Source organism: Phragmites australis, chromosome 3 (assembly GCF_958298935.1).
Source record: "Phragmites australis chromosome 3, lpPhrAust1.1, whole genome shotgun sequence".
NCBI classification, from domain to species: Eukaryota; Viridiplantae; Streptophyta; class Magnoliopsida; order Poales; family Poaceae; genus Phragmites; species Phragmites australis.
Window position 1 is genome coordinate 25978193 of NC_084923.1, and position 13969 is coordinate 25992161.

Consider the following 13969-nt stretch of genomic DNA (forward strand, 5'->3'; position numbering starts at 1 on the left):
TAGAAAAGAACGAAAGATAAATTATCCCTATCGACTACTAGGTGGTGGAGGTGGAGTCGCACACTCTCAAACATCTTACCACGCTCTTGCAAGTATTCTTACCAATCACCGCAGTTGGCACAACTGGTGGCTAGTTCGCGATACCTTATCGGGTGCGAGTGAGGTAGTTGCAAGGGGAGAAACCGTTATGATTGAGAGAAGGTGTAGCTTGGACATACAATATTTAGTAGCTAGGAATGGCAATAATTGAAATTAGATTAGCAAAGCTGAATAAAAGTCCACAGTATTCATCACAGTTGCTGGCCCGCACACGTTCCTAGAACTAGCTCAAGCAAACCGAAAACTATAACAGACACAAGTACAGTGGAACAAAATTCGCAATGCAAACTGATTCTTTTTTTAATTCTCTCTCTTTTTGCACTCTTTGCTTTTTTTTTTTGCACTCTTTGCTTTCTTTTTCCTTTGTTTTGGCACACTTTGCTTCTTGATTGATTTTCTTTTCTTTTCTCTTTTTTTGCAAATATAACACAAACTCAAAAACTCTCCTACTATCTTTTCTAAGACCAGTGAGGTACGTGGGTCACAAACTTTTTCCGGAGAGCAGGGATATAAAGGTAATAAAAAGCGACTAGGTGGTCGGAGTGATTGGTCGGGACCCCGAGTGGGTGGTGGGAGTACCTGGTCGGACCCTGAGTGGGTGGTCAGAATGACTGGTTGGGATGAGTGGGTGGTCGGAGTGTCTGGTCGAAACCCGAGTGGGTGGTCAAAGCGACTAATGGTCGAACCCAAGTAGATGGTCGACTCAACTAGTGGTTGAACTCGAGTAGATGGTTGAAGAGACTAGTCGTCAAACATGAGTTGTTGGTCACCTCGACTAGTGGTCGAACTCGAGTAGATGGTTAAAGCGACTAGTGGTTGAACACGAGTTGATGGTCGACTCGACTAGTGGTCGAACTCGAGTAGATGATTAAAGCGACTAGTGGTCGAACTCGAGTAGATGATTAAAGCGACTAGTGGTCGAATACAACTTGATGGTCGACTCGACTAGTGGTCAAACTCGAGTAGATACACAATCTCAGCTATAGGAAACATGGCCAGACCGAGATACACGACGACTAAACAGTAAGATTTGACACTAGAAACTAGATCACGATGACTCGACCAACAACAAAGACAACGATGATGGACTCAAACTCAACAACGTGAGTACTGAAAACAAAATTGTGAAGACACAAAGTGGTTTGGACAGCGAAAAAGCTAAGATCTAAATATTTTAGTGGGGTAATTTTCTAGACTCTAGGTAATGGAAAATGAAGAAACAAAAGGGGTAACTGAGATTACCTAACAGACAATCAAGGCTCTGATACCACTTGATATGCGTTTTCCTGATCTTCCGAAAGGTAATATGATAAGTCGATTAATGGAGCTTCGACGTTGTTGATCCAAAGGCTCTAAACAGAATAGATCGAGAACCCTCGTAACCACTACACCACTACTCCATGGTTATCAAACGTGCTAGGACACAATTGACCTCGCTAAGAAGGCTTTTCCTGCAAGCGAATCGAGAACACAAGCATGAATAGGTAGATGCAATCTGAATATTGCTAATTACTAATGAAGTACTCGAGGTGGGGTGCAATAAACCGATAAATGGTGAAACTGTCTTAAACAGAATAATCTAAGCTAAATCCGAGGCTAAACTACGATGGCTGCTGTGTATATATAGGAGGGAGGTGATGAGGTCGACCTAGGGTTGTGCAGCAGTGGAAAGAGGCATGCACAACCTGAACTCCGACCCCGACACGTTTACAAGACCTAACAAGGTCTGATACGGTAGTGCAACACCTTATTTCTTTAACTCTAACTAAAATATAAGGAATATTTGATGGAGCTCATATCCATTGGAAAGGTCTTATCGAAAGCTTTCCAGAATGTCCAAGATTGCCTAAAACGGACTTCATATGAGGGAGTTATGCATGTTTTACTGACGTGCTATCCTAGGACTCGACCACGACTTCGAGCTCAGCCTCGAGTCTGAGTAGACTTGGCATTCGAGAGGTGACGTCTAGGTAAGGTTGTGGTGCTTCTTCCACGTTACTAAGTAATAAAACATCACACGAATTTAGTAGTAATCTATCCAAAGAAGCATGAACAACAAGAAACAAGTTCACCTGATAGTCTAATTGTTGTACACGTACTCTTATAATTGAACCTTGTATGATTTGAGGATTATTGCTGGTATTGATCGTATCTGAAGGAGCCATGGGCTCATCATGGTGGGTGTAGTTTATTTTCCTTTTCTGGTTTTTATGATATTTTCATAATGCCGGAGAGGGGAGGTGAGACAACTTAGAAATCAACTCGTACTTTACATAGTAGAGATAAGTGGATAGTACGATAGTTTAAAAACATAAACTTAAGTTTTTCAACCACGTACATATACGAAAAGTCATAAATATCTGCACTATGAGTGCATTGCAGTTCGTCCTGTATAAGGTGTCATAGTTTCAAAAAACGCAACCTTAACCCATATATACGTGACAAATTGTTTCATTTTGCCCCCATATTACTTGTAGCATTTGACGAAGCGTTGGCTTGCAAGTAGGGTTGTTCGGGTATTTTCGGTTCAGCAAACTCGTGTATTTTGGTAGATATAATGCTCTAAAAATACATCATATTGTTTTGGTAAATACCAAATTATTACTGTGTAATATTAGTAAATACCATATTTTATCAAAGTTAATGCGAAAAATTGAGAAATTATATGCTGACTTTTTTTTTGTGTATTTCGAATTAACAGTTAATAAGTATCGCCAATGAGACTTGGTGCGGCCGGTACGAAACAATGAAGTTCATTTTGCACACTGTTCCTGTACAGCAGCTTTGATTTTGCACAAGAAGTCCATAACGTCTTGGGCGTGGGAGTGGGGATACCTCGATGGACAAGTCCAAGGAGCGTGTTCTGTTTGACCAGATGAGTGATTGGTTTGGGGGGATTCGTGTGGAATTTCAGAGTTGAGAAGCGTTCTCTCAAACTCAGCGAGAAGATGCAGAGATCATTAGCCCCGTTTGACTCGCTGAATTGGCCATAGAATTGCTGAATTGGAATTAGGTTGAAATGAATACAGCTGTTTGGATGGGCTAAGAATCAAAATCATAATTGGAGCCTGATTCCATCTGGATTTGAGAGCAACAAAAGTCTGGGTCCCTCACTACCAAGCTTCACCCCTCTAAATCACACTTAATTGTAGCTCGTCGACTCCATGGCCACTCGTCATCCCCTCTCGCCCACTTCAACAACACAACCAACCACTTCCACCGATTGCGACCTGACCATCGGTTGCCATCAGCAAACTCACATGCGATGTCCACATTTGAGCCTACACCCCATTTTCCGCCTTTAACTTCCTCCATCCTCCTCGACCCCATGCTGCTCTAGATCCAATCAACCCTACCGCCAGCCACCACTTCTTCCTCATCACTGATATCGAGGCCCACGCTATAGTCATCGATTGTGGCATCTTTCTCTAACTCTCAGATTCTCAAATCTAGTGAAGATGCAACATGGTCGCTGCCGTGAGCTCCATGGCCACCACTGTGGCCAAACACCTAACGCGTCATCTCTTTCGCCTCCATAATGCCTTCGTCTGGGCTAAGCCACTGTAGGCCCTGGTCACCATGAAGTTTCATGATTCATTTCATCCTTGGTGCCGATTCATTTTCAATTTTCAACCAAACAAGATTTAACATTATTTGGGTGTTGTTTCCATGTTGTGATTTCTTGGACAACCAAACATAAACATTGGAACCAAAGAGCAATGTGATTCCCCTTTGGTATTGAATTGCAGTATTCAATTCATCCATGCCAATACTGAGAACCAAACGGAGCCTACCTGGGCTACATGGGCCAACTGATGATCCAATTTTGGTTCTGAAAGGAGCGAGACATATATGGCTCGAGATTCTGGTTCATTTGCGGGTGTTGATCGGTTAGAGGGTGATTTCAACTGGCATAATCCACATCGCATGTGGTCGCAGCTACCACCTTCCTCACGCACTCGTTACTGAAGCAGATCCAATCCACCGCAATGTTGGAGTGCCATCTGCCAATGCATTTGGAGTGAAGTCATGCACTAGAGCTACATCTGGTCCTGATCAACTTCAGCTTGAGGCTACTGAGTTTTATTATTTGATAGATTCTCATAAGGGCTTGTTTGGGAGGTCCAAATCCCGTCTGGATCCCGACCCTTTCCTGGGACAGAAAGCCCAAGAGAGTAGAATCCACGAGCCAGGAGGATAGCTCGTTTGGAGGCCCAACCCACATCGATCTGTAGCTTGACCCACGTTGTTCCCACAAGGGAATCATGCCCCACCTACATAGGTCGGGGAGGACTCCCACGTCTCGCTCGCGCCTCCCGGCCGACGCTGCAACCATATGAGTTCCCGCCGCCGTCCTCAGCCTCCACCTCCGCTGTCACCCCCTCTCTACCACCACGGCCAGCCCCTCTTCACCTCCGCCGACGCCACAACCACGTGAATTCTCTGGTGACAACTCAACCACCTCCGTAAGAATGGATACATCTAGTCAAGGAGGAGCTCTCCATCCTCTCTTGCGCCGATCTCTACTAGGTTTGCTGCGATCTCGCTCCGATTTGCTTCGATCTAGCCAAATGGATGTGATTTATGATGGGGTTTTTCACTTGTGCTTATGCTCTTAACAGATTCATCCAGTCCTACCTCGCAAGAACAGATTCATCCAGCCCTACCTCGCAAGGACTTGTCCTACTAGGTTTTTTCACTGATGCTTATACTTTGGTGATTAGGAATTATTGCTATTTATGTTTCAATTTGGTCATTTTTTATCAGCTTTATATTTATGGGTTGCAGTTTCTCATATGTGGTAGTGTTTTGGCTGCTTCCATAAAAAAATCTGCAGCTACAAAGATGCATGTTTGTTCAAGTCTTGTTTTGGCATAGAGAGTCAGTGTCCCAATGGGAGTTAGATTTGGGGGTTGATCTACTGTTGTGTTTTTGGCATGTACATTGATGATATCTTTTTGTTAAGCCTTCCTGGTTTTTTCCTAGTCTCTTATGAAACTAAGTACAACTGAAATTGTAAATTTTTATTAATTATAACTTCAATTAATTGTTAGTTTGGTTTCTAAATAACTACGAGTTGATTTATATGAATGTTCAACTAGTGCCTTGTTTACTTAAGTTTTAGTGTAGGTTGACTATTTGTTGGAAAGCATCCTTATTAGTGTATTCCTGTCTTCAGTACAAGTATTTATAATGTTGAACTTTACTGCTAGCACAAGAAAACTGCTCTAATTAGTGTTTCAATTTTTTTATGTAGCAAACGGTATACTTTGAATTTCATTCTTTTATTTTTTTTTTCTAGTGACTGCTCATCTCTGTTGCTTTGATACATATATGTGGTTATGTTTTAGGCTTATAAAATCACAACAAATTGTTAATGTCAATTATATGATGTGTTCTCAACGGCTAGTACTTTTGTAGGGTTAGTTCATTTTTAACATTTCTGAACTCATGTTTAGGTATCCTCTATAACTTAGGCATTGTAGCATTCAAATGAATTCCATATTGGATTTACTTAAATCTTCAAGTAATTTGTGTGAAGACCAGATGGTAATTGTTGACACTGCAATTTTGAGGATGCTTTTCTCAATTTCTCTCTATCTGTTTTTATGTGATTTTTAAATACGGTGTGAACTATCAGCATGAAGCAATATCTCACTGTTTAATGTTTTTTCTCAATATGCTAATTAACTACCTTTTCATGTTCAACATGTTAATTAACAACACAAATTGCATTTTACTGGTAATGGGTTCTTGGGAGGAACAAGTTAGGGAATTCATGTTAGACCAGGAAGAAGAGGACGATGAACTATTTATGGCTATTGTCCATGCTATTCACTCTTGCCTTCATGATGAGAAAAGGCCAGTGCATACGTCATCACTTCCGAGTGCAAAAAAGGTCAAAGAAATACTGAAAGGTCATGAGAGTTGGTGCAAATTTGAGTTCAAGATGGAGCCTGAAATATTTAGAGCAACGACAAATTTTCTTAGGAGGGAGAATTTGTTGCATGATACACGTAGTGTTTCCATTGAGGGTAGCTAGGAATGTTTATATTCATGCTCTCTCACAATTCAAGCAATCTAAGACTAACAAAGGTATTTCAACACAGTGATGAGACAATCCATAGGAAAATAAAGTAGGTCTCCGATATAATCCTAGCCTTGACTCATAGATTTGTGAAGCTCCCTAGCGCAAACCAAACTCATGTGAAGATTGCATCTAACCCTCGATTCATGCCTTTTTTTTTCAGGTTAGCCATAAGATCTAAACATGTCTCCATAACCATTGTAGAACACTCGATTCGAATCCTTAGTTTCCTTTTTTATATGCAGAACTGCATTGGTGCTATTGATGGCACACATATCCCTATAACCGTTGAAGAAGACAAGACTCCTCTATACAAAAATAGGAAAGGAACGCTATCTCAGAATGTGATGCTCGCTTGTGACTTCGATCTAAATTTTACATTCATTTCATGCAGGAGGGAATGGTCTGCATCTGATGCAGGAGTTTTACGATCTGCTCTTATGAAGGGTTTTAATGTGCTAGAGGGGAAATTTTACCTCGTAGATGGTGGCTATGCAAACACACTGTCCTTTATTGCTCCATATTGAGGAGTTAAATACCATATTAGTGAGTTTATGAGGTGTCATTCGTCTCAAAGAAATAATTATGCAAACTACAAAGAAATTTTCAATCATCGACATGCAATCCTCCACAATCACATTGAACAAGCAATAGGAGTGCTAAAAAAGCAGTTTCCAATTTTGAAAGTGGGGACATTCCATCCAATAGAGTCTCAGATTAAGATTGCAGTTGCAGCGGTTGCATTTCATAATAATGAGAGGGCAAAATGGTCAAGAAAGGTGGCTATATGACCAACCTATTTATATTGAGCCATCTGATTATGTTGACTTAGCAGAGGGGGACGATAACTATGCAAACGTTGTAGAGTCAACTGATGGAAGCACCTTAAGAGATCAAATTGCAATATAAATGTGGGCTACCTACAATAATTAGTTGAGAATGATGTCTTGTAATGTAGTATGGTAGTACTAGTTTGTATGTTAGACACTTAATGTACTATTAATGTAGTTCTTATATGATATGTAAAAGATGTCTCGTGATATTGCTTATTTCATATAATGTTCTTTTATAATAAGCATATTTTATTTAAATTTGTTGTGGAAAATGTAGCCATGTCAACATAAGGTACAAGGACTGCATGGCCATTCACATATGAAAAAGGCCTTGTTGACACATTGCATGAGAACAACAATAACCCAATGTTCAAGGGGCAAAATTGTTAGACCACAGAGGGTTGGAGAAGTGTTACAAGCAAGTTCAATGAAAGATAACCCTAGCACATTTCATAAAGCAACAAATACAAGAAAAGGAAAAGGAATTGAAAGGAAGCTATAGGTCAATACGAGATACTAGAAAACAGAGTGGTATCGGTTGGAATGATTCTCTAGGCATGATAGTTGCTGAGCTAATGATTTAGGATAATATTATTCATGTAAGGCCTTCTCACACATATTAGCAGCTAGATGTCTTTGTGCTACCTTTTGTTAATAAGTACTAACTATCTTGTTGTGTTGCATTCAATAGGATCACTCAAATGTTAAGAAGTTCCAAAAAAGCCATTTGCTTTGTTTAACAACTTGGCATCAATATATGAAGGACCTCTGCTGATTTTCATTCTTTCTAATTTTGTTGACACAAAGTATTAGTCACCGCTTTAACTAAGTGTGCTGCATTTCTTACCAGCTTGTAATTTGTAGATACACAACTTCAGCTGAGGTGTATATTTTGCTACTTGTATCAATATAGAGGAGTAAAATTGGGTTTTCACCATATAAACTATATGCTGTAGCAGATTGTTATGCAAGTACAATGATATTGCCTTCTCTAGTTTAAATCTGTAAACTATATGTTGTAGTCAAAACATTTTTCTATTTTGGCTTCTTAATTATCTCAGTACAATGTTCAAATGTTCACGTAGTTTTCTTGAATATGATCGGAACTTCGGATGTCTTGTATGTATTACGCTAAAGTTAAAGAAGACACTGGATATGATGGAATTATTGGGCTTTGGGCATCTTGATCTGTGTGACTCTAATCTCACATCTTGCAGTTCTAAGGTTTAAATTGCCCTTAATTTGTTTTCACACATTGCATGAGCACCAATGAGTTTATTTTGCACGATCTGTGTACGTACAATTCTGAGGTTAGACTTTCCGTTAGGCTAGCATCAAAAAGAAAAAATATAGAATCAGTTAAACAAATGTTTTTCGAATCAGGAGCATTTAAAAAAATAAGGATGCTTCATAGTAGAACAAATGTTTTTTCATCAGGACTATTTGTTCTGAGACCTATATGAGAATTTGTGACTTAGTATTAGGTCCTTGTTTTCAGCTGCATATAGATTGTGTCTATGCCTATTTGCTGTTGTTTGTGCTGCTGTTTGTTGCTGAGTACTTGAGTTAAATTGTTTTCATATAGTGACAGTTGAGTACTTGAGTTACTATTTGTGCTATTGTTTTTTTTTTGCTTTAGAACAGGAAGCATTGCTACAGGAGATTTAAATTTTATGTCAAATGAGCGAGTAGAACCTCCAACTAAAAGAAGTACCTCTGAACGGAGCTACAACACATGCCCCCTGCCTCTAAATACAATGTTGGTACAAATCCATTTGCTTCAAGTTTGGATGGGCAAGGGACGTCAAATTAAAATATTGAATCTAATGAAGCTCAATCTGCACCATCCGATTATAATTTAGGATAGCAAGAAGGTGATAACAGGAAAAAGCACAAGCAAAGTCAAGTTGCAGCTGTTCTTGGAGACTACTTGGACAACAAAAAGAAACAAATAGAAGAAACTACGAAAAGTTTGAATGAAAAGAAAAGGCATGAAGATGATTATTTCATTGGAAAGTGTATTGATAACTTGGAAGCCATGGAAGAATTAACCAATGAGGAGAAGGCAGATACATTGGTGGTCTTTGAAAGTGAGGTGAACAGACAAATATTTATCAAAACTAAAAACCTAAATGTGCGATTTAAGAAGAAAATTATTACGTAGGTATGATTTTTTTTTTTAAATTTCTGCTTGTTAGTTCATAGACAATTGTCATGTCTCTATCTGTAATATTTGTTTTCCCTGTCACCATTGATCTACATTACAAAGCATGCTAGAATTAAAGGTGCTACAGAAGCTCAAAGTACCTCCTATGAGCTATGACTACAGTACATTTGCTACGAAGTTACATTATGCATACATGACGCTGCTATGTGATGTTAAGCAAGCAACTGAGACTCCTAGTTTTGCCCAGTTTAAATTCTTACAACTGAAGAACCTCCTATTTCTGAAGCAACCACTCCTTTTTTGTTTTTTTGCAGGGTTTCTGTGGAACCATGGAACTCCCTTCACATTTTGTACGGGTACATTGAACAACCATTGATGATACGTATGACGTACTAGTTGCAAACCTTGTAATCTTGCATGCTCTGGAAGTGGGAAATAAACTCAAAATCCTCTCCCCACCTTGCTTGAAGAACTCCTGTCATGTGTGCCTTTTGGAGTTTATAAGCACCAAAATAGATTTTATATTCCAATTTATCTATGTCGATGTATGGATGGAGAGAACCATATGATGTGGATTATGTGCTCTATTTTTGTATTGATGCGGATCTACGGAAACGAAAATTGTTGACATACAATTTGCATTGCTTAGTTTACATACAATTATGTGCTCTATTTTTATACTGATGCTTGGACTGTTCAAGTGAAATTTGTTTATAGGTTGGGATGAATTGTCATGAGTACGTGTGATGGTTTATTAGTTTTGATCTACCAAATCAGCAACAATGTACTGCAGCAGGCAACGTGCTGCAGCAGCAAACTGAGCACATGGTGTTTATGACCATGTGTTACGCTCCATCAACATACTGCAGCACAAAGACATCCATGGAATGATCCCAAATAGCAGCAGGGGAGTGGATTTCTACCTAGGGGTTTGCATGTGCCATCAAAATCCCTCTTTTCCTTCCCTAGGTTTGCCTCCTCTTGCATCCAAACAAGGCCTAAGGGATGGAGGGAGGAGGGTCAGGGAAGGGATCACGTGCAGCTTTTGGGGGAGTGAGGGAGGGGAACACGTGGTGTTTTAGGTCGTTCATATTGGAAGGGTTATGTGGCGTGGGGTGTTCACTAGGTGTGCATTACAAAGGGATTGTGTAACAGAGGGATTAACGGCCAGGTTTGTTATTATTGAATAACATTATTGGCAGTTAGACCTTTCCCTCTCTGACTTTCCAACACAGGCCGACAATCCTAAGCAGAATAAGAACAAGAGACATAATATATGGTAGAGGTTTCTCTACTTTATTCCTCACAATGATCCAGGTTGCAATGCGGGTGCTTCTCTCGTATATATAGTCCAGAAAGCACCCTAGGAGTTGGTAATCAACCCACATATTAGGATTTGAATAGTTATTAGGATTACGTAGACGATGGATTAACAATTAGATGTTTAGCTTTTATGTGAGAATTTCTAGGCATTTTTTCTTTCTCTCAGTGACCGTGGCAGGAGGGTCATTTCCTTTTATTATTAAATAGATATAATTAGGTCACATTTAATATATATATATATATTATGTATTTTTTTAATATGTCAAACTTTACTAGAGGACACTCTAACTTCGTGGTTTTTTCTATGTGGCACTAACATTTTTCATCATCCTTTCTATTCTGTCGAGCAAGTCCAGTGCCAAAATAGCAAAATAATATCCATTTTTGGAAAGTTGCAGAATAATATCCATTTTTGGAAAGTTGCAGAATAATATCCATTTTTGGAAAATAGCATCATCCTCTACAAAAGAGATTATTTTAAAAAAATTATAAAATTTTAAAGGAAAATTGCAAAATAATATCTATTTTTGGAAATTAACAAAATAGCATCATGTCAACAGGCGAAATGCCAACTAGTATCCTGTCAACAAGGGAAATGCTGATATGCCTTTTGTCGGCATTTCGCCTACTGACTGATAGTCTTGTCGGTAAGAGACCATGTTGACACGACTTGTCAGCATCTAGAGTGCTGACAGGACTTGTCAGCATCTAGAGTGCCGACATGATGGCCTGCTTTGCTGACATGTGCTTGTCGGCACACTAGATGCCAATATTTTCTTTTACATTTTTAACAACCTTTAAAACAAATTTATTTTGTCAAGAAGAAAACAATTTGAATATGGGACAGCTTTAAGTGGAATCATTCGACAAGAACAGTTGAATATGTCATTTTTATTCGCGCAAACAACAGACATGATGACATGTACGATATACTTTCATGAGTATCTAGCCACGTACTACCCCTAAACCTAACATGCCTTAGAGAATGTAAATAAGCCGATTACTACCGCTACTCTACTGAGTGCATCGGGAGTACTTTTCCTTCCTCGCAACATCTGGTCCTACTTCACGCGCCCAATGTGCCCTCTTGTGGTTCCTCTCCCTCTATGCCTCATAGGCCTCCTCCTTCTGGCAAGTATGCTCCTCTCTTAGCTTCCATTGCTCCTTCTACATGTGTTTACGCTTAGCCTCATTCCTCCCATCCACTTCCATTTGTTAGAATTGTCTTCATGTCGCTTGGTGCTCGTTGTGTAGGCATGTCGCTCAGTGCTCGTTGTGTAGGTGGAACACATTTGTTGGCGACTGCTCAGTATCTATCCACTATACAAACTCACAGATTAGTGGCGGGGACTAGCAACAAAGACTAAAATGAATAGTGGTAAATGACAGATAATTGTGATATAGTTTGGCCACAAATGTGTACCTGGAGATGGCCACCAGGGATGATGCCCTTTGGTGGGTCATACTCATAGTTCCAACATATGAAGAACCTCCTTCCATAGGTGTCTAAGAAGTTGTTGGACTTCATCAACATACAAAGACCTCCACACCAGCACATCGGTACTTTGACCCCAAGAGGCATAGGAGCCTACATAAATTTCTTTAGGAGAGTATCACATGCCATTTTAGTAGGGGTAAAAGAGCTTCAGACATTTGGTTTCATTCCTGGTTCATGGATTGAGTCCACGGTAACATAGTTGGGATAAAGAATTGATTCCACTTCCTGGAGTGGTCATGTATACTAAAAAGGCTACGTCTGAAAAAGTCTATATCTAAAAAGTCTATATCAAAGAAAAGTCTGCATCTGAAAAAGCTACGTCTAAAAAATATTGGACTTAGGGTTTAATGTTAGGTTTACCATTGTACTTAGGGTTTCAGGTTAGGATTAGCGTAGCTTGAAGGTGTAATATTTGAAGGGTTATTATCATGTGGATGACAATATGTTTCCTCACATTTCTGTTAGGATAAGTGTTATGTAACCAAGAAGGCTCTCGGCGCGCCTATACCCGTGACGGAGCTCTCTTCAACCCATGCATCTATAAAAGCCGCCTCTGACTTCCAACTGAAGCCATAAGACTAAATGGCGACTAGAGGTGGGAGAGGCTGAGGATCAATGGTAGTGGGGAGGGCACCGATGAGATGGCTTGGTTCGTTTGGTCCTAGTGCCTACGATGAGCCTCTCAACAACTTCCTTTCCAAGGAAAGAGTGAGTTTCGTCCACCGCTTCATCTTAAGACTTACAATGACCTAAATGAGTAGTGGCCCAAGTGCTCACATGGATACGACTGTGTTATCTAGATGTTATGATGGGAGCATTAATGGAGGATGTTGAATCTTCCGATATCGTCTTACGAGGGTAAGAACTCTAACAACTTCAAGATCATATTTTTGAACAAATTAGTAACAAATCTGTACATATTTGCAGGACTACGACGATGGTGACAACTGCCACTACATGAGATGGGTCAATCCTCCTATTAAATAGAACATCCAAGATTATATCCATCACCTCTGAGACCGTATCTTTGACTTGCAGCAGAAGGTTGATGCTATTCCAACTCCTCATGAGGAGGACGAGTAGGTCATATATATCGATGATCATACTGTACGTCTCAACCCATGGCGCCCATGCCCTTAACCACAAAAGTATGCTCCTCATCCTCCACCACCCGCACAATATGGTGATGCTGGTTACTGGGAGTCAGGATCATCATTGCAATTCATTCTAAGTAAGTACGATTAGAATTATTGTACCTAATATGTTGCCTTAGCTTTCTGCATTAATTCCTTATATCGTGTTTTTCCAATTACACTAAAGGTCCCTCCTATCATGTAACAAAGTGGTACAAGGGATTGAACTATCACGTAGTAGTATAAGGGTCTGAACTACCATGCAATTTTATTAGCAAAATTGGATGTCTATGGTTACAATAAATCCTACTTCGTGGATCGCGGATATTTTCCCTTTCTTTCACATGCTACTTCGCACTCCACTTCTACTTAGCAATGCAGGAGAGCTTCACGCCTCTGTAATAGTTTGTCAAGCTTCTCAAGTTTGGCCTCCTACCTTTTAAAATGTCCTATCGCAGACGACAATCCTATTCCTTCCTTTCAAGTTCCTCGACTCGCCACTTGCATTCTTGTTCTCGCTGTTGATGTTCCCATTGGCGCTCTAACATGCCTCCTACCGCTCACATGCTTCCTCCATCCTGATGTCGTGCTGACTTTTGGTTTCAGCCTCTCTGATATATCCCCCATTGTAAGACAGCCTCACTATTTCAATCCATTCATTGAAGCGACAATACTATAGATGATAAACATGATATTAGGAGTGTATGTTTGTAATATAGAGTTGGGAGGTGCGAACATAGTGAAAAAGAGGAACACACTATAAAATCATTATCAAGGTTCCAACACATGAAGAACCGCCTACCAATAGTCTCCACATTGAAAGAAGTC

General features: G+C 39.8%; 1 pseudogene; it reads left to right on the top strand.

Moving 5' to 3' along the window:
* The first annotated feature begins 5845 nt into the window (after positions 1 to 5845).
* LOC133910621 (uncharacterized) lies at positions 5846 to 6714 on the top strand (annotated as a pseudogene).
* Positions 6715 to 13969: the final 7255 nt, after the last annotated feature.